Here is a 22924-nt window from a genome sequence, read left to right as displayed (position 1 = left end):
GTTCTTTAGACTCTTGAATAGTTGCGTAAGATAATTGAAATGTTTTTAAACAAAATAATTTTCTACAGAATTTTTATAAACAATTGATTCGAGAAAAATACTAGTTTTTTAAATTAATATTTCAAAAAAAATTTTTTTTTTTTTTTCCAAGACAAAATCAATTCACGAGTAACATTAATCGAGTTTGAATAATCTTTGGTAGAATTTGATAGTTAAACAACTGATCAACGTAATTCTCTACAACGTATACAATCAACAGTAAAGTCAAACAACTTACGTGGACTAATAGTGTTTTTGTTAGCCAAGCCCTGCTGGGCTTTGCGTTACTGTGTGAGCGAGAGGCAGGCAGATCGATCAGCGTCTATTGATGCTAAGCCTCCTGTAAGAATAACAGACGAGAAAGTGAGAAAAATGTAATGAAAAAAAGTTTAAGGTTCTTAGTTAGCGCAAAACTGAACTTGAATGCAATAGTATCTTAGGGCGGCGGAACAATTTTCAGAGGGACGCCCCCAGATGGGTTTCAAATTGTTAGAAAAAAATTTTTGTAAAGCTCAGAAAGTCTTAAGAGGACACGTCAGTGAAACTTTATACTTTCACGATTTACTTGAAACTTGAGCTCATAATAAAGCTCCATGAAACAAGTGGTTTTTACTCAGTGTTTAATTATTATTTAAAATAACGTCAAAAAGTGGTGTTTTTCGAAAAGCTATTGGTAATCTACAATTTTTATAAATTTTTGTGAAAAAATGTTTGTTTTTTCCATGGATTACAATTTCCATGGTAACTTTTGTTCTCTACGCTCCTCTAATGGCTGTGAAATTTTCTCAGATTTTTACAATGAGAATTGTAACGCAAAGAGCTTTTCGAAAACACCATTATCTGACGTAATTCTAAATAATAACTAGACACATGAGGAACATAACTGATTGAAACCGAGTAACAACCACTTGTTTTATGGAACTTTATTGTGAGTTTAAGTTTCAAGCAAATCCAAAAAGTTAAAAGTTTAACTGACGTGTCTCCTTAAATGTAAAGTACTTGTCGTTTGTATAAGCAGTTATTTCGTTTTGTACGACTTTGGTATAAATTGAGGGACCGATTTGAAACTTGGCAGATATGTTGCTTACAATGATAGGAACGAGCTGTGAAAATTTCAAAATTTTATCATAATTTTATAATGCATATCTTTTTTTATATAAGCTCAATAGCATTACTTTTTATTAGGCTTATAATTAGGAAAGAATAATTATAAAGTTTTTAAATTTTCAGGCATTGTTTCTATCATCACAAGTAACAACTCTGCCAAGTTTCAAATCTGTCCCTTGATTTATAACACACTCATGTAAAACGAAATAACTAATTATAAAAACTGCATGTACTTTACATTTAAGACTTTCGGAGCTTAGAGGCACGTGTTCCAGTTCACGTAGAAGCTTCAAACTTTATACAGATTTTTTTCTACCGATTTAAAACACATCTGGGAAGCGTCCCAATGAAAATTTTTTCCACCCTAATGTATATAATATTATGGTTAATTATGATTTATGATTAGCTAGAAAAAGGAATTTTTGTCGTTGAATATTTATTTTGTATAGCTACTAGGGTTGGTGGTTAATTGATTAATCGAAAAAACGATTCCCTTACTTCCGATTGACTGAGAATTTGAAAATCGAGGGTTTTCGGGGTCGTTATTACGAATCTGATCTCAAAATTTGGTTGCCAGTGGATGTAGATATTCATGATTACGAATTTGAAAAGAAAATTCTGAAATACAGAAGCGCTGATTTTTTGAACCGGCGTTTTGAATTTCCGGACTTAAAGTTCAAACGCTTAATCAACATTCTCAAGAATCCTCCGCTACTAGTCTAGTCGAATTAGACCAAATAAAGGTGCTGACCCGGAAAAAATTATACGTAGTGATTTTCCTTTGGGAATCGTTAGGGGAGGGGGTCACTGCCAGTCTACATTTCGGTTTTTGGGATTCGCACCCCATTGCTTCAGCCGCCATCTTGAATTTACTGAATAACTTGTTTATTTTCAATTTCACACAAAAAATGGTAATCACTAAAGTTGTTTGGAATTAAATTTCCTACAATTTCAGTCCTCATGAATTTTTCGATTAAGACCCGAAAAGAGGGGGTGAATTTTTTTTCCAAATGAATTTTTTTATTCCAAACCACTTCGGTAATAACCATTTTTCATATAGAATGGTAAATAAACGTGATAATGCAATAACACAATTTCACCCCCTTTTTTCGGATCTTAATGGAAAAATATCGACCCTAAAGAAAAATTGGTAACCAAAATTGTAGGAAATTTAATTCCAAATAACTTTGAAAATTACCATTTTTCGTGTGAAATTGAAAATAAACGAGTTATTCAGTAAATTCAAGATGGCGGCTGAAGCAATGGTGTGCGAATCTCGAAAACCGGAAAATGTAAACTGCCAATGACTCCCCAACGATTTCCGAAGTAAAATCGGTACTTACAATTTTTTCAGAATCAAATCCTAATTCGACTGGGCTATAAGAAGTTTGGTCAAAACCAAACCATTCCTGAGATTTTTGTCCGCCATATTAGATCGGTCAATTCGAACTCGAAGACCGCCGATTTTAGAATTTCAAATTAATCAGCGGTGAGTAAAAATATATCCCCCAAAAAAATGGATGAACAGCCCAACTTTATTGCACCATTATATGCGCGATCGAGAAGTTTCCTCGGAAGTTTCTCTCATATATTTGACAATTCTCATTTTTGATTCACATCTTCGGCACTTTTGTGAACACTGTTACACTTAGAAATTACGGGGTTCAAAAATTTGAGTAACAATAATTTCGCCAAGGCGATAGTAGGTACAGTAGATACCAGAAGACTGTTCTCATGGGTTGTAAGCGGGTGATTTTGTCCCGCACCTGCTGTTCGCGATCTCTTTATGTGTTTGTTTCTCTTTCTCTCCCTACCTTTCCCTCTTTCTCGTTCTGTCTCGTTATTACATTCCATTGTTGCACAATCTCTCCATTTGAACGAGTTTTTGTGTCAATACAATACGCATTCACTATCCCCCAGAGCACAACTAATTGACTCTTAATTTGACGAAGTCGATTATGGCAATTTAACATCATCATCTTTTGTACGATACATGTCTGTTATACCCGTCATCAACTGGTATATTCTAATGCGAACTGCCAGTAAGCTATTCAAATTTTTCACGAACATATTAATTACAATTTTTTGTACCTAAAATTGTAACTTTATGATTTGTGTACTATCGTCCTGATTATACCACCTTTTTCCCGTAATTAGTATGATTTCGAACTAAGGGATCGATGGATTAGTTCCTAGATTATTTTTGCAAGCCAACGATTTAGTGAAGATTGCACGAGAAATAGTTTTTTGGGTGTATTTCTGAGCTAATAAAAACTCGATCATGTACTACACGAAAAAAAATGATCGCGAATAAGTAATAGTGCGATTATTAAACATTATTATTTCAAATAGTAAAATTGTGGCTTTAATATTTAATTGAAAATATTTATTATACAAATGTTAAAATTTTTTATTTATGTGTAAAAAAGTAATATTTGAATGTAGAAAATTACTTTACCTTCAGGCACCCTGGGTTCCGTGTTACTATTTGAAATAGTAAAAATTATATGCCTTAATACTACTTACAAAGTTTATTTAACAATAAGTGGTGAAACGTATTACACGTTGAATTGTTTGTGTGGACCTAAGACCATTTAGGTAAAAATATAAATATGAATCTTCTTAATTTCTGTAAGACGGGAATAAAATTTTTACCCAAAATTTGCCGCCCCTTGATTTTATTTGTTATAGTTGCTAAGAAATCTAGTGAGATTCGTATTATCGTTACAGTAACGATTTATATACTGTTAAAAATTGAATGAAAATCTGATACAAGTGTTAAAAAATTACTGTTTTGCAACTATTTAGATTGACTTTGAAGGACCTGAGTTTGCAAAATGTGAATATTTTCCATTTCATCGACGTTCGGTAAATTTAAGATAATCAAAAAATAGTAAAATAATGATTTTTTCTTCCAAGCTAAATTTTATTTCGCCTAAATTACGCAAAGAGTGAAAATTTTTCTAAAAATTTATCCGAATAATCATATCTTGTAAAATAATTCAATGACAATTTAACATAGAACTGATCTATAAAATATTGTTTAAGACAAAATAATTTGAAACGAAAATAATATTTCAATTCCGAAATTTCAAGCAGGGTTTTATTAAAATTTCTCATATCTACCGAGAAAAACATTTTATATCGGAGAAATCCGAAGTTTTACTAAATAAAATGTATTTAAAAGTAATGGTCTGCTATATTTTTGTTTTTGACATATAAAAAAATGAGTTTTAAGTAATTATAAAATGAGGGAAAACTTCTTGTGTCTTGTCATTTTTTTCGCTATATATCTGTTGAAAATTAAAAAACATTCTATGTAAGATGAAGAAAAACAATAAAGAAATCCAAAAGACAATTTTGTATCAAGTCATTAAGATATAATATTGCATAAATCATTTCTTAATACAACCGTCATCCCCCTCACTCTAAAATATAATGAAGGAATGATCGTGAGAGGATGACGAATTCGAGCAAAAGCTCAGAAGCCTTGGCACTTTATCGCAAATTGCTTTAGCGTTTTTTTTTTATGCATTTTACTCCCCAAAACGAAATAAAAAAATTAAAACATTCATATGGTGGGGGGGGGGGGGAAGGGATAATTTAAGGAAATACCTAGTTTTCGAGGACTCGAATACGCTGAATCTTTTTTTTTTTCATTGTAGCCAAAGAAAATAGGAAAAAGAAAAGAAACTAAAAAAGTAGAAAAAAAATTCTGTAAATGAAATAAATTTGATCATATTAAATTTCCTTATAATTAATTCAAGTAACAAAATTAACATTTCACATAATTATTGGACGCATAAGTAAAAAAAATTTTTTTACAGTTTTTGAAAATCCAAAATAATACTCAATAATGTTTATAGAAGTCATTTTTGACTATTTAAAAAACTTTTTAATAAGCAAAATTATTTTTATAAAATTTCAAGTACTTTTTTGCGCAAACTCATTTCCGTATTAAAAAAAGAAAAAAAAAACGCTACACATGCATATGAGGAGTGTTGTCAGATTTCAAAATTTGAAAGTTTGATTCACAAATCTCATTCGATGCAATCATAAATCGAACATTCGTAACATCGTGAGGGAATGATTTTTTCTGTGGAACATATATTGAAAATTTATTATCCGTTTTACGTATTTTTCGTAGTGCAATAAAAGCTTTGAGATACAATTAACACTCATTTTCGAATATTTCAGCAATATGTGATCAATAAAAATATTGTGATATTTAAGATGAACAGCTTTTTATAATAAATTGACCACATTTTTTTTTTTCTGTGACGACATCTCGGTCTTACTTTTCAACAATATTATCGTTAGCGTTCATAACTTTCATGTAAATAAAAATGTTACATCGATAATAAATTCAATTTTAGAATTCGATGAGAAATACCCATATAGCGTAGAATAAGGTGAAAATGCATTTTCAAAACATAAAAAATGCATTATGTACGAGCAATGTAAATGAAATACAAAAATCCAAAACACAGTCATAATTCGCAACACAAATCACAAAATCTCGCGGATTTTTTTCTTTGTTCGTGTGTTTTTTATGTACCCTTACTTCGCGTCCTTTTCGGTCGGTAAAGGAGTCGAAAAATATCGTCGACGTATATATTAAGTGAATTCTTATTTATGAATCTTCCTGCTCTCCCCGACCTCGACGGTGAGATTTCGGATCGTATTTATATCGCCTAATGGAAGCAGCGGCCGACAGCACAATGGTCAAGCTGACCAAAAGAAGAAATGATTTACAACCAGCTCTTAGTTGCATTTTATTTTACATTCAAAACGGAGTGGGTGAAGCGTGGGCATCAAGTTGTGGAATCTTCGATCTGAGGGTGACCAGTCGTTACGAGAAGAAGAAAAAGGGAGACGGAAGGCTGCGGAAGAAAAATGATGGAATAGCAAATAGTCCGCCAATCCCGTGCAGCAGGGACGAAATCTTATTTCACTTTTCAGATATTTCCTCGAACATACCTATAACACAGCAGACCTTCGAAGCACTCACGAAGCGAATAAGGCACTGATATAAGTCACGCGAAGGGCGCAGATAGATATCCACCAGGGGGAATCCCCAACGTCTCGCATCGCTGCGAGCTAAGCTGCTTGACACAAGCTGACGCTGAGGGGTAAAATATATGAGTAATTTATTGATTAGGCAGCACGTGTAAGGCGAATTTTGGAACCCCTGCTCAACGTGGAAGGCAAAACTGCTGTTAATAAAAATGTAGGGTATTCGGATTTTGTTCCGACTTGTCGCAAAAATGACTGACTTGATTTTATTTGACCTTGTATTGATTTGTAATGAAAGATTCTGAGAGTGACTCGGTTTTTGTTTCATCAAGATCCGTTGAGTCGACGCTGAACGATAAAAAAACAAAAGTTAAACTGAAATTGCGCCTGAAGGTATGCAACCTTGATTTCACGCGCGTGACACGAGACGACTGACTGAAATGTGGAAATAGCTGTCGATATGCCACACGGTCTTACATACGGGTCTGGAAACGACCACGAAATGGTAGCTAACCGGCAACCATGGTGTGAGTATACATGGTGTGCAGACAACTCCTACGAAACGTCCCTTTCTTCAAGGTCAAAGCCTTTAAGTAAGATGTGTACCAACTGTATAAAGAAATCCCTATATTGTTAGGGAATTATTTTTCTGGCGAACGTTACCCTGCTCGGTAATGCCATCATGTATAGGTGTCGTGTGAGTAATTTACAGTCCCGCTCATTTTTTCCCCACGCAGATTCAACGTCACAACAATTAATCACCATCGATCTAGGGGATTTTGGTGCCGTTGGTAAACATCTTACTTAAGTTCAGTCAAGCGCGAGAGAGAAACTTTTTTGGAAAAAGAAACTGCACTCCTAGGCACACCATGTATACTCACACCACATCGTTAACCGATTCAAATATTTTTTTCTCATTTTTTGCCTAGTAGTGTGGTATATAAGACCATGGTCTAGGCGCTATTGTACATAATTCATCGTTCGTACGTATCTTCGCCAATACCTCGAAAACGTTTTCACTTTTATATACTTCAACTGTTAATATGTTGAAATTGTATGAATTACATTTTCACATACATTTTGTCAAAATACGATATTGTGAGCCTTTAATTTTCTAATATTTCTACGTTTTTATCCCCACCGCATTACTTATTATCGATATTTTACTTCAGAATTTAATGATCAGTAGACAGAGGGTTGAAATTTATTCTTTCATTACCTAAACGAGAACTGTTTTCTATAACGGGTCGTTTATAATCAGCTTATGACTTGAGCCACAAAATCAAGCATCTGTAAACCAGGTGTGGTTACATTTTTTGAGGTAGAATAACTAACTGTAGAATAACCTTGAAATGTGTAAGTATCAGCGATGTAGTCATAGTTAACTAGTTTTGAATACTTTACTTGGGCCATACAATGTTTGAATCAGAAGCTGGGGTGAAAATTTCCCTAGAAGTGGATTCAGATTGTCTTCGATTGAATAAAATAAAAATTTAAAACAATATTCACAATCGGCATTAATGCGGGTACAAGCATTGTGAGCTCATCTCGAACATCTATTGGTTTCGATTTAGCTATCGCCAGGCACGGTTTGAATAAGTTGCCTATAATCATTTACAGATCTAGTCCATAAACGTAGATCAATTTGTCCCAAACATATCCGACATGTATGATCTAAGATCTATGCACTGTGCAATCATGAATATGTAGGATGTTTCACAGAATGGGACCCGTACAGGGTGTCTCCTACTAAACGTCGCAGTACATTGGGTTGCCTATTACCGACGGAACAAATATCGGTAAAACAGACCTACGAATCGTAATCACTTCAGTCAAATCAAGTCATATAATCACTTTAACGTGACTTCGGAATGCGATCACTGAACGCTTCAGCATACAAGCTACTTACCAGTAACTCGCACCGAAATTTGTTCCCCTTGATAACCCAACATACTGCGGCGTTTACTCAAAAACGCCCTGCATACGTATGCTGGTCTGTATGATATGGTTAGTATTTTGATTCCAACCAGAAAGGAACTTGTACAAAACCAACAATAAAAGACTCGATTCGGATCAGTATGCAGAGATTGAAGCAAGCTTTGTTGTCTCGTATCTGACACACGCCACGGATGCTTTGTGCCATACTGATTAGTTGTTTACGTCAATCACAATGCATGCAATGATCGCGTCTTTCCTCAAACCCTGACGTGATCACTTTGCTGATCCGATTCTCCCAAATTCGGTAAATCACGGTTTTGATACGAGTACTTACAACCGTTTGAATCTTGGTGTGAAAGTTTTTATGATCCGTGAGGTAATATATAGCCTGTATAGTGACGTCAGTAACGAGTTCACTCGGGTGAATATTCACAGCTATAAGTTGCAAAGCGTCGGTCTACGGGAAAACTTGGCCGCGAATCTTGATATATGAAGCATGCCGCCGAATGATACACATGCACGTTTGCGCACACCTACCTGTGTGTGTTCGCAGAACAATGCACCGTTGGAGCGGTAAGGCGATAACGATTTCTGCGCGCAATATCTTTGCATCAGCGCGTATGCAATGGGCCGAACGGCGCCGGGGCGTCGAGAGTCGAGACTCGCAAGACTCTTATGCCGACATCCCCTGGCGAAAACATTATTTATAGTTCTCCTTGGTACGGGGGGTGGAGGACCGTCGCATCTCACCGTTGCACAACGACAATCTAATCCAAGCAAATTTATGAATATGAAGAAGAGAATCGAGATGCGATTGACGTTCGTAATACTATTAACGTGCGAGTCTAAGTTTTGAATTGTCATAATTCGGACAGCACATGACGTCGAATTCCGAGATTCTGAATGGACGAAACTTGAAATGCATAAAAACTGCAAGTGGTTAAAACCCGATTGGGAAAAATCATCGAAAATCTGAACAGTCGGAGATTCAGAATGGTCAAAGCCCTGAGTGGTCAAAACTCCGAACGGGAAAAGTTTCGAATAGTCAAAACCTCAAATTGGCAGAACTCCGAGTTGGTCAAAGTTCCGAATAGTCAAGACACCTGATGGCCAAAACTTGGAATGGTCGAAACCCCGAATGATCATAACTCCGAATGATCGAAACCCCGAATGACGAAAACTCTTATTAGGTTAGAGTTTCGACTAACGAAGACTCCGAACATTACAGAGGTCTACAAAAAAAAAAAAAGATGTGTGTGTGCTGGGGGTTGGCCTGTATTATTATTGTGTATTTTTTCCCGTTGAACACGAATGTGAACTCAGAATTGGGGGTCGATGTGAAAAATCTTGAAAAACCCATAAAACCATACTTTAGCAATTTGCTCGTATGGTTCTTGCATCTAAAGTTTTTTCGTTTGTTTCTCTCATCATTCGGGGTAGTTCCGAGGTCATGCATGGTTAAAAACATGTTTGTGATTTTTTTTTTACTCAATCGGTACAAATACTGTCAAAAACCTGCTACCACGAAATTTTGAAGGAACGAATCATTCTATACATTCCATTGGAGGGCAGTTGTCATCGCAGTCGAAACACTCCGTGGTAGCAGAATTCTGACGGTATTTGTACCGATCGTGACCATATTAGTTAGGTGTAATCTAAGACTTACAGGTCACAAACGGTGATGCGGTACTTTTATCTACGTGAACATCAAGTCATTAACGAAACTAAAAGACAAATTTATAAATTTTGATTTTTATCAGAGTGGTCGCAAATGATGTATTTACCATGCGGTATTTTTCGGAAAAATCCAAAGGCTATTTGGAATTTCTGACACTTGGAAAACAAATGAATCACTTCAATTGATTGACATTCATTTCGAGTGATTTCAAGTGATTTCTACGTTACCATGTAATTTCCTTTGATTTCTAATGTCAACCTTAATTTCCAATAATTTGCTTTTCTTCTGAGCGGTTTCCATTGTTTCTTGAATTCGATAGAATCAGAAGGATATCACGAGCAATCATTTACAATCCCCTGGAACTCTGAGATGTCATTAGAAACCAAACTAAATTACATGGTAAATTGGAAATTACCGAAGACATATGACAAGATAGAAATTATTAAAAATTACGTCAATGTCAACGTATCAAAACCATTTGGAATATACTGCAAGACTTACAACGAAATCTTACAATGATGCCCAGTTGTTTCATTTACTTCAATAAACGTTTAAGAGTCAAGCGGCAAAGTTTTTCGCGAACATTTCGTACGAAAATGATACCTTAGGTGAAAATATTTGGCCACAAACATTGTATGTTCGTTTCAAAATCAATAGTAATGAAAAAAATGTTTATGCCCGACTCAACCATAAAGTTAACTTTTTTAACCTGAAAAACGGGTCGAAAGTGTCATATTTTCCCCGCTTAACTTTTTTCCCTCATTTGCGGGAAACGTGAAATTAGCGGGAAAAAAGTGGACTTTTTTCCGCTAATATCGTTTTTCCTGCAAAATTGAAATATGATAGAATAATTACACTATAGAATATAATAACGATAATGATGACGATCACGATAATGATAATGATGATGAAGAAAGAATATTCATAAGTGGGAAGCCTCCACCCCCTACACGCCCACCAGGGCCTGCGGCCCTGGACCCGCTCCAAGAATAGACTCGAACGTTAGTTCTAGAAAAAAAAAACGATGGAAGATGTGGAAGAAATTCTTGAACAAAAAAGTAAAAAAAAAAATGCAATACATCAAAATTTTTTCATAATTTGTATTTTATTTTCACGAACAACCATGATTCAAGTGCGCTGACTTCAAGTACGTTAAAGTCGGTATTGGGGTCAGCTGGACCCCGATGAGGAAAACGAAAACAGCAAACACAAACTGCCCAAAAACGGCACCACCTGCTTGCGCTGCAGTCGACATAGATTACTCAGCTTCTGTGCGTGAGTGATTCCCACTTTTTGAGTCAATAGATTTGGTCAGAGTTGAGTCGGAATAGGAACAGGAATAAAAGTCGATTATTCCCTTGTTACATAATGTACTATTATCAAATATTCCATCGACAGCTTATACACGTATTTACACACTCATAATATCAACATGGCTGCGGCTGAAACTACTGCGATAGCATTTCGGTTGTTTGACGTTTTACAGCATTCACAAATCACTGAACTTCGTTTCTCGCAAAATGAAACAGTAGACAAACAAGTTAAATGAAACCTCATGGTTCGTTAACCTGTAAATACTGATGACGCCACGATTGCCTTTTCGGCTCGGTGCTGAGCTTGCGAGAGTGGCCGATCGTTGAATGCAAATTCTCTTGAGCTTTAAAGTCTGTTGTACTCACGAACTCACACATTAGTGACCAGAGTAACATGGAACCGACACGCTGACGCCTGAAACTTGCGATGCGTCTGCATATGATACACCGTGGCTGACCGTGCTAAAAGGTTTGGAGTCAGAATATCCGGGTAAATACCGCTGTAAACTTCATTTATGTTATTTAGTGCTCACTCATGTTCCACTGTATAAATTACCTTAAGATTGGATGTATACAGTGAATGCAACTCCCAATTTATGTTGCTAATGTCAATTCAAATCAGAGTGATAAACATGAGACGTGATTTACAAAGGTAACCTGAATCGGGTGATAGCTGCTTATGCGTGTATCAAAACAACATAGCTCGAGGTGATATTGTAAAATGGTGATGCGTGAACAGTATTGCACAGTTAGTAACGTGGATGAAAAAAACAAGGCTCCCAAAGAACATCAAATGCTTTAAAAATTCGGGGAGTAATCAGAGCTCTTACAGTGTGGAAAGCAGTGCAATCGCTGAAGGATTTATGCAAAGTACGAAAATGCATGGACTAGTATATTCCTCACTCATTGCTGATGATGGTATAATAGCTTCTAACAAAAAAGTCCGGATTGCAACCCATACGATGACTAATCTGTAAAAAAAGTTGAGCGCAGAAACCGTCAATTGCGAAATCTTACCACCAAGATCAAAGAAATTGCAAAAACTAAATTGAAAACAGATTCAAATCAAGAAAATGTCAGACCCCAAGAAGTCAATTGGAGAGTGACGAAAGGTAATCGAAAGTAGTACACTAATAATAAGAATTCGTACCGATATGGTGACGGCGAACCAGTACCCTGGCTCAAGGTGTCTTGGTGTCTGACAAATTGTGACGTCTGAGAAAAGATTTTGTCAATATTCCAAGTCATGTCTTCGGTGAATACAAAAGGTGCTCTAAATTGAGATACTTCTGTGATGGCATTCGGAGAAAAGGGGAAGAAAATGTTGCGCAGGTTTTGACCGAGCTAAGATTTTACGGCAAAATCTTTGAAGCCATGACACAACAGGGTTAGCATGTCAAGAGTTTGATTACAACGTCACCAGTAACACTGCTGAAAACTACAATATTATCGTTAACAAGTTGATTGGCGGAAAGTGATGGTGAAATGACGAAATAACAGCTGATCTGGTTTTCGATTACGAAGCACACCGAAATCTCATTTTGGCGCCATTTGTTACAGACATTACGCGCATGCTGGTAATGTATGCGTGTAATGTCGGTAAAAAATTACCGGCATGCGTGAAGGATCGGTAACAAATGTCGCCAAAATAAGATTTCGGTGTTCTTCATACTCGAAAACCAGATCAGCTACCATTTCGTCATTTCACCATCAAATTTCATGGAACTGGGCTCAAAATGTGTGTTTCATCACCACCGAGTAGCATCATACCGGATAGTTCAATCCATTTAGTGCAACTGTGAAAATTTGGCCAATTTCTGTGGGTGGTAACCAATCTGTAAAATTTTTTTCCAAATTTTGAAAAAGTAAAAAAACCCTCCACTTTTTGCCAAAATAAGGCATTAATTACCCAAGTTCCACTCTGATCGCTTGAGCGGTATAGGAGTTTTGCATCCCAGCGTTTTCGAGGTATACAACGCGTCTTTATAAGCACCTTAACCGAACAGCAAGCAGATCAAGAGCTCATTGAAGTTTTTACAAGCAGCCAAGGTGATAGTAGCGAATGAAAATATCTGAAGAGTAAACTGCTGAATGCATCAAATTTTAGAAAAGTATGCCGCATAAGACTGACTACCGTTTGTGCAAAAACAATGAAAAGCATTGTGCATCCGCAAGAAAGACCTATTCCTCCTCTGCACAGAAGCAAAGAGATATGAAAGCAAGTCACCAACTTGAAGAAACCGAAGGAATTAAATTACTTATTGATCAACATAAAAAGACAAAAACAAACTTTATAAGTAATGAATAAAGGTTTTGGTTAATATTTCATGTAAAGAATCGAAATTTATTTACTTTGGTTGACATGTCTTATTGACATGCAACCCGATAAGACATTATGCGGAAGCTGTCTTTGATTACTTATGTAAATGTACGAGGTGAGATGTCACTTATCTATAATTTTTGTTAACCTACTGACATGTAAGTCACTGTTACAAAAATGAAAAAGCCTTCACGGACTCAAGATATCTGAGTAAATACTTCCATAGTAACGCAGATGAATCGAATTGATATAGTCTTGGAAGAAAAAATCACCAGCGATAAGAGTGTAAGCCAAATTTGCTGTTGCGTGAACATCGATTATATATACAGCAGGCAGGAAACGGATTTTACATCATCAGATAGTTCAGCACCTCGAGTATGTTTATGGAATAGAAACTGGTAAGAAATTTCTTTAATATCACATATTACTGAAGAAATTGCTATGCAGGGAAATGTTACAGCATCAGCATTATCAAAAAGTCACGAGCTCCAGATTTCATGTACAAGCGATTTCTTCAGTTATCCCAATTACGATAGATACTTATGAATTGAAGTAAAGCATAAAATTATGACAGCTCAGATTACAATTCATTAGTGTATAGTGGTATCATATGTAATGAGTGACAAGTGTTATACGCTATGTAACATTACAGTATAGTGCAATGCGTATCAGCCATACTTCCGCGTTTGTTGTTATTGGTTTTCGAGCTGAGGTACTTTGATCATCAAAAAACACTACTGTGCCAGCTATACAGGGTGTATATGTTGACTCTGTACATGCTTATACGATGTGTAGGGTATGTCCACCTAAACAAGCATTTTGAGATATGACACCCATGGTCGGAAACCCATGGTAAAGGCTATGGAGGGGTCTGAAGGATATGGTACCGCACGCTTGATCATAGTGTAATGGATCAGATGTGATCTGCACTTTCGACCCAACGTTTTATTCAGCCGTAGACAACATTACAAAGTTCTCGTATAAAATCAACAAAACGATAATCGGAAACGAAGACGTGAGATTCTATCTCGAACTACGACGAATGTTTTATTATTTTTGTCATTGTTTATCTTTTTTTTTCAAGTTTATCGTTTCCTTGATTTCATACGAGAACTTTGTAGTGTTGTCTACGGCTGAATAAAACTTTGGGTCGAAAGTGCAAGTCACATCTGATTCATTACACTACGATCGAGCGCGCGGTACCAAATCCTTCAAAGCCCTCCACAGCTGTTAGGATGAGTTTTCGACAATGGGTGTCATGCCTCAAAATGCTCGTCTATGTACAGAGTTAACATGTACACCCTGTAGAGACTACAAGATTCAGATCTGCAGCTTATCCGCTTGATGGCTTCCAACATAACTTGAAAGTTCGAAAGGTATGAAGTGAACCCGGCAATCACACGAAGAAATCATGAGGGTAAAAAATAGTACGAACCGAATTCAGCGACAACTTCGTGGCAGTGCAGAGTGAGTACAATGACAGTCAGACGATAGTGCGATGCAGGAAGACCACAACCCCAAAAAGTAAACTACCTGATCATTCTGGGTGATAGGTAGACACTAGACATAGATCAATATACCACGTAGGTTACCCATGATTATCTGATCATGACCTCAAATCACGCGTCATGCGAAATATTGGATAGCAATTGTCGAAATAATGGTTTCTGATTTTATAGGTCCTCCTCTGACATTGAAGGTCGATTGATGCATTTGGGTATAAGGTTGATTTTAGGAGGACCGTCAGCTTGACAAGTACAAAAGTAATGAATAAGACTGTGAAGAAATTTCTTTGTAAGATATTTAGTGAAATAAACAAATTTACGAATAATTATTCTGTGTACATCGATACTTATACTGTGTTTTAAAATATAAATGGATGTATTAGCTGATGCTATTATTTTTTCAGGCCATTTTAATACTACAATGTTATGTCGATTAATAATATGTCTCCATGTAAGCAAATATCATGCTACGAATGATTTACGAGTTTGTTATTTACTTCTTATTTTATAGTAATCGCTAGAGAGTAATCTTAAGGTAACGATATGGAGTAGTTATGTGTTCCAGATTTGTTACCGAAGAACTGACCTTTTGCACATATTCTAGTGGGAAAATAATTTCAGACATTTTGGACGTTATAGGCTCTATAAATAACTCGATAAATAATTTCAATCACGTGTACGCTCCTGACGGAGGAAGTTCTTACGTGGAACACCAGTCTCGTGTTTTGGAAACCCAACTCACAATCAGTGAGTAGTTGTCCTACTGTTGCAAAATGTAAACTTTTTTCCGATAAGGTTTTCAACAGAGAAAAGTGCAGTTTACGAATGGTGAGAATAAAACAAAATTGAGTAACGTTCTAATTTATAAACAAATCTGAAATAAACCTAGGCAACAGATGTGCTCAAAATTTATTGGGTCGTATATATGTACATAATAATTGGGTCGTATTTATTCATTTCTGTCACGAAATCCAATTGTAAAAGTTGTGTGCAATCGAATTCCTGTAAAATCTACTTTCGCATGAATAACGTTACGCAGTCCGTTCTTCAACTTGCTAATAATTTGCATTAACTTTGTTTGGAATGAAAAGAGAGAAGAAATTACCAAATTACTTTTCCCGAAACTAGTAAAATATAAAACAAAATAAAGATCCATGAAACTTGGGTATTTTTACAATACTTTCGAGTGATTCATATCTCGCATAAGGTAAGTTTGAACAGCTTTCATTGTTCTTTGCAATTAATGGAAAGCGAATATTTTATAAATATACGCAAAATATTAAAGAATAGAACACAATTAGATGCAGAATTTTCTCCTCAACCTCCGTCGTGACAGCCAAGTTTTCCCTGCAAAGTTATGCATATGAGTAAAAAGACAACACCGAGAGGCATCGAAAAAATTCTTTGGCTAGTATGACAGCGCCACCAAAGAGCATCCGTCCGAACTTCCGAAGCTCTTCATTCGCGATTATCGCGTGTCTGCATCGCATAGAACTTGGCGCCGAACGAGATCTCTTGCAACAGAGTTCAAGCTATTTACTATTAGTATTTTATAACTTGAGGATGATTCTGCCTAAGGAACTGGGTATTAAAATATGAATAAGTTTTGCCAAGATTAGTGTGGAAGAATTTTTGAAATAGACATTGCATAATGAGTCACAATTATTCGCTCGTAAAATAATTGTCCACGGTCTACGAATTCAAGTTTCTGAATTAGTTATGGAAAATTATTTGTGAAATTGATGCCGGAAAATAAATACTTCTTTCCTATTTACTGTCGTGTTCAATTTCTACGCTCCTGCTGATTGATTCCCACGAAAAAAGTATGTAAGTATAAAGCTCGATCTACATACTTTTGAATAAAATAAGCCCTAATATAATTTAATCATTGGTTATCGTATAATACTGTGGAAATTAATTTAAATATATTTTTGCTAGCTTCATGCATAAAAACGTGGTAAAACTTGTATATATACGTAACCTAGTACAGCATTTTCGAAACTTCCCCCCCCCCCCTCCAAAAAAAAAAAATCACAGTTCCGGTAGCAGTTTCAATAGTTCTACACTTACCGACAGCTTAGGAAAATAGTTCGACTGATCAAGTTTAAAAAAAACATTTTGAAAAAATGGCGTACCACCTTCCCGTCCCACGCAATTTTCAAAACAAAGTTTCCAAGTGTGGAGTTTCATAGAGTTCTTGAAAAATCCTCATCAATCCTTAAAATAGTTTTAGTACTGCATATTTGCAAACAATTTTCAAACACATTAACAGCACGTCATTCTGAAAAAACTGACGTGACTTCACGTACGAAGGTTTCCGACTTTGTGAGTTGGACGAGTCCTCGAGAAGTTATTCAGAAAATTGCTTCGCTTCATGTTATTTTTGAAAACAGTCTCAGCGTTTCAAAAAAAATGTCGCCAATTACATATCGAATCTACAAACATGGAAGACCCGGTTTTTCTCGCGAAATTGCGCTTTTGATGCTGAGCCCGGAGTCAAATATTTTCGAAAATGCCTATAACGAAACGCCTTTGTTGTATAAAAACTCCTCAAATTTGCAATAATAAATATTGAGGGTGACTTATCGGAATAAAAACTATCCTATCTCTCAAGTTGGACCAAGCAATACACATTTACAAAATTTCACTAAAATTGGTTGAGCGGTTTCGGGATTAGCGTGGACGAACATTGTGACACGGGATTTTTATATATGAAGATTGAATAATCAGAACTTAGATTTTCGTGTTCAAGTTTTAAAAATGCCATTCCAGGTTCATACAGGTAGGTTTAGTAAGCAGCATCGTTCTCTATCCGCGACTCAAAGTATAATCTCAGAAATATTTTAGGGGTAAGTCTTTTTATACGATTTATAAATTTGTAAAAAATCCCAAAGTGCCAACTAAATACAAAAAAGCATAATCAACTAATGTGATTGGTACACACGTGAAATTTTCCACGTACAACATAGAGAATCGTTGCATAAGATAGAGAAATGGAAGACAGCATTTTAAGTTGGCCACTTTGGTTCAAGGAAATTCATTGTTTTTATCCCCCATCTCCCCCATTATGAATCCCATAATTTGTTTTGTGAGAAATCTTCGTAATTGTTTGCTAGATGAATTCAGGGATAAAATTGCAAACATGCATTGCAATTTGAGAAATGTCAACGAACACTTTGTACGTCAGAACCGATTGAAAGATCACGTCTACCTTCGAGAATGTAGAAAAATATAATAATTCATGAAAGCAATGCAGAAATTGGAAAATGGCCAAACACGTCATCACTTTTGTTTATGTGGCCATTCGATCGAAACAAACAAATAAATATTTACGAAAAAACCAGCATCGGTGACCTTCGTCGTTTGGGTAAAACGAGATGGGAACACCTGCATTGAAAATCTCACAACTGCTTTGATACGTCGAGTTGAAGGCAGAAGCCGCGATTGCAGCCGCGTGCACGCATGCATCATCATTACTTTATTTATAGGTAGATGTTTACATAGCGATTTACACATTACGTCATATTACGTTGTTAACTCCGGCACATGGATCATTTTGCAGATACGAATTTCAGAGAGCAAGTTTTTCACTTCAAGGTCAAACGATATTTTTCTTCGGCGGTATTTTTTTCGATCCATGACGTCACGATTGCATTATATACTATAACCGTAAAAAAAAGCGGACGTAAACAAATTATATACGGTGTTTAGTAGGGGCTCACGTAATGCTCGAGCTCTCGATAGCTTTGAAACTCCTGTTTAACTTTTGACAAGCCTACTAGGAAGAAGTTGATACGTAAACTTTTTAATTTCGTCATGCTGCATATATTTTCAAGGTTGACTTCTATTTAAATACTTTACAATGCGCATGAAATTTGATGCATATTTAATTAATATGCGTGTTACAGAACAAGTTTTGCACTACATGTCGTCCTTTGGAATGTAAGTTTTGAGTTTGAATTTAATAACGTTGTTGTAACGATGCATTTTTCTTACAAAGTTCATCGCTTTGTCAGTTTAGCTAAAGACAATGTCTGAAATTCGGTAAATCGTAGTAAAGCCAAACGTTACATTACTCGTATTTTGCAAATTCGACTTCTAAAGTTGCAAAACGTTAACATTGCTCACTTTAATTTCGTTCCAGATGGCTAACGTGATTAATTTTACCAAAAATCGAATTTTGAACATTCATACAAAAAACGTTTTACTCTAGAAATATAACTAGCGGTCGAGTTTTCCGTCACATCACAATCGATCAATGACCCATTTTCCTCTTTCGCTTCCTCTCATTCCGTTGTTACGATGTACCATTGTCTACGTAGTTATTGTTCAATGATTTTGGAGTCTAAGACTAAATAACGAACCCGAAAGAACTATTTACAATTATCAAATAATTTTTAGTTTTCTGAGGAGGGCGACTCTCAGGACCGAAACGTAAAATTTTGACCTCCCCCCTTCATCTTTGACCTTAAACACTGAAAAAGTTGAAGAAATTTTAGTTATAAACTTAAACAATGCTATAATGATTCTATCCGCAGTCGCGTGTCTATGATGGATCATAGTCATTAAATGTTGGGCCAAATAACCGACAAATAATTGTCAAGTCATGCAAGAGGTATGATTTGTTAGAAATTCATAACGACATTATACCCGCAACGATTATTGGCATGATTATTCATGAATTCGTAATTAGCTCACTGAAGAAACGTGTGAAATATAGTATATATAGTGATTTACAGAACGTACATCATGTCTTGTTATACTTAGCAACTCAGTACAAGCTCGTGCCAACTTCATTAAAGTACTAACGGCTAATCTCGTTAACGTGACGGGATATTGGCAGTAAGAATGTACGTACATACATACATGACGATTATGCTATGAGTACCTTTAACTTATAATACTTCTCTTGGCAAAGAAATGGAACATGAAACGCAGGCGTCACTGAGGAAGATTTGATTTTTTGCAGAACACATGGTGTGCCTCGAACTCCTACGACAAGCCCCTTTCTTCGAGGCCAAAGCCTTTAAGTGAGCCGTGTACCAATTGTCTAAAAAAATCCCTATATTGTTAGGGAATTTTTTTTCTGGCGAACGCTACCCTGCTCGGTAACTTCACCATGTATGTATAGTTGTGATGTGAGTTACTTAAAGTCTCGCTTATTTTTTCCCCACGCAGAGTAAACGTCACAACAATTAATCACCACCGATCTAGGGGATTTTGGCGCCGTTGGTACACATCTACTTAAGTTCAGTCCATCGCGAGAGACAATCTTTTTTGGAAACAAAAGCTACACTCCTAGGCACACTATGTATACTCGCACCACGGTTACTATAGAAAATTCCAGTGACACTGGTGTCGTTACGATAAAGGCTCAAATTCTGTTGAGAGTACAAGAAAATGTGTACCATGAGTAACCATTAATAGTGTGATTAAATGGCTGTCCGACGACATCCGATAGTAAATAGTTCTCAAGAACAATTGATTTCAATATCTTTTTCGGAGATGTATGAAAAATTCTTGTTGCTGGTCATTTTGTTTAGTTTTCCAACATATATAAAACGCTTATATTATATCATGGGGTTAGCTATTTATTCGAAAATTTTTACGCGGCAAAGGTAGCCATGCACGTTTGCAGGTGGCAAAAGATTTCGTCCAAAAAGAAACGGTATAAATGTTAGCTATTGCAGGACTGCCGAATTGGCGAATATCTATACTGTATGAATATTTATACACTTGCCGAATTTTAAATGAGAACGAAACCGACTTCAAAACATGACTATAGAACGTTGCGCTTGTATCAAACTCGCAGATGCTGCAAGAGTTGGCGCGAATTCATGGGCTCGATGGCCTCAAGACAATAGTAACGTTTTTAATTAAATTGTTAAGCTCTGTAAATTTTCAAGGTGTACTGAATTATACCACAGAAGAACAAGTTTCATTCAAATGATAATTTCGGGAGACAATCAATCACGTTCGGCTGATAATTAGAATGGTTAATAAATCCGATGTATTGGACGTATGCAATCGGGCCAAAAATAGGTTCAATTCAAAACGTAAAAAACAGATTCAAAAAGTGCAAATTAAGCCATCAAAGTTGAATATAATTTTTTGACAGTCCCTGTGATTCATAAAAAAATATTTTGAAACACTGAAATTCAATTGTAAACAATTCGTTAATAACAACGTCAGAGAAATCACCTTGTTTTACTATTTTTTTCACCGAAAAATCATACAGGTCGTGCAATTTTGATAAAAAATGGTAAATCTTATTCACAAATCAATTTTATACAAATCGTTGTAAACTGATTTCTTCTGGAGATCATCAGATGGTAAAAAAAATTCAATATGTAAAATCGTTATAATCTACAGGCGATCAATTTATGATTTAGTAAGAAATATATTAATTTCGTCGAACATCCAACTGAAATGATTTGTTGAGAATTCAGTTACCATGCAATAAAACTAGCTATACTTCATCTGAACTGAACAATATACATAACTCGAAATTTTTTCGATCATAAAATGGAATAACGCGATTTCTCTGACGTTGTTAATGTATTTAAATATGATCTTTACATTTGAAATTTATTTCCTTGCAACTAGATGAGCTTCAGTTAAACTTTTCGAATACTTTTTCCGTATTCGGTTGAAGTTAGTATAAGATTGATGGAACGAAATACTGAGAAACAAAAATGACCATTTCGTAATTTTAGAATGAGTTTGCAAGAGTTATTGAGTTTCCAAAATATGCGTGAGTCGGGTTTTTTTAATCATTTCATATGATTTCCCGCGATTCAAACAATCAAATTAAGTTCCAAAACTTCAAGCCAATTTTTTTTGTTTCAGCACTTTTCGACCTGACTGTACGCTCCACGCATCCTTAACGCCAAAAACATGCAACTGAACATCCTCGGAATAATTACATCGTGAACTTCATCACTGCCGGTTTGTTTTCACTTTTGAACGACGAACATCGAAACCGCATGACAATGGCGTCCACGAATTCAGGTGTCAACAAGAGAAACACGATCAACAGTGCAAGTGCGACGTTAGCCGGCGTCGTTTCTCGGTTAAAATGTCGGTCAACGAATCTCTCGAATGGGTGTATTTGGCGTTCGCATTTCATGCCAATCGTTGCTCAGACACGCGAAAGATTTACTCACCTATTCGAGGCGATAAAAGCAGCGACGATCCTTCGCAGAATTACTGTTTGACGGTTTAATCCTGCCACAGCGTAAACACGGGCGACGGCTTGTGACAGTTGAGAATCGCACGCGCAAGTCGCACCGAAGAAAGACAGCTGACTGCCGTGAGACAGGAGAAGGCTCGTTCGCTGCGCGCAAGCCGGCGCCGTCGGTAAAGAAGGGATCTTCGCGCGCCCCACGGCCAGCGATGTCGGTAGCCGATGTCTGAACTTTGCTAACTTATCGTTTTCATAATACTTACCAGTATTTTCCTTCGCGTTAGAGTTTAGATTTTACATCAAGAATATCCAGAATTGTCTTATACCAATTTTGTAAATCTAAATGAAAAATTGAGAAGAGAAAAGAAACCGTTTGAAAAAGTTTCCTGCAGCACATCGCGAAAAATTCATAGTTGATGGTTACCGTATAGACCACATAATTTTTATGTTTTACTATGACCGAAGAATATGGTGTTGGACGGAAAATAAAAATTAGTTTTTTAGCTGCAACCAGAAAATTTAGTAGCTTGGTTTTATTATTCGTTTTGATTTTATGGTCACTCGTAATACTCGTACTATATTTTCTTTTTACTATTGCGGGGATTCGATGCTGGCGCAGCAAAAAACTGTTGTTAATGACTTGTTACAGTGGGGGCATGTGGTTGACTAAACACACAGATGCAGTTTTAAAATAATTGAATAATGTAGTACTAAGAATAATAATTCTGCTCAATAGTTGGTCGCTTACATCACACTTTCTTGCAATTCCAACGATAGTTAAATAGTCATTGTAATAATGCCCATTTTACTATAGTTTTCTAT

At 36.0% G+C, this 22924-nt stretch overlaps 1 protein-coding gene across 1 annotated transcript in view; it reads right to left on the bottom strand.

Annotated features, from left to right (window-relative positions):
• LOC124411002 (carboxypeptidase N subunit 2-like) overlaps nucleotides 1–22262 on the bottom strand; it is a 30512-nt gene extending 8250 nt beyond the window's left edge. Inside the window, exons 1-2 of the mRNA XM_046889809.1 lie at nucleotides 22083–22262; nucleotides 278–379 (exon numbers count right to left, since the gene is read on the bottom strand). The gene's annotated coding sequence lies outside the window, so the exon portion shown is untranslated. The remainder of the gene's footprint in view (nucleotides 1–277; nucleotides 380–22082) is intronic.
• Nucleotides 22263–22924: the final 662 nt, after the last annotated feature.

This window comes from Diprion similis, chromosome 10 (genome assembly GCF_021155765.1).
Source record: "Diprion similis isolate iyDipSimi1 chromosome 10, iyDipSimi1.1, whole genome shotgun sequence".
In the NCBI taxonomy this organism is placed as follows: Eukaryota; Metazoa; Arthropoda; class Insecta; order Hymenoptera; family Diprionidae; genus Diprion; species Diprion similis.
The sequence above is the reverse complement of the archived record's forward strand: the minus strand, read 5'-3'. Positions and strand labels throughout refer to the sequence as shown.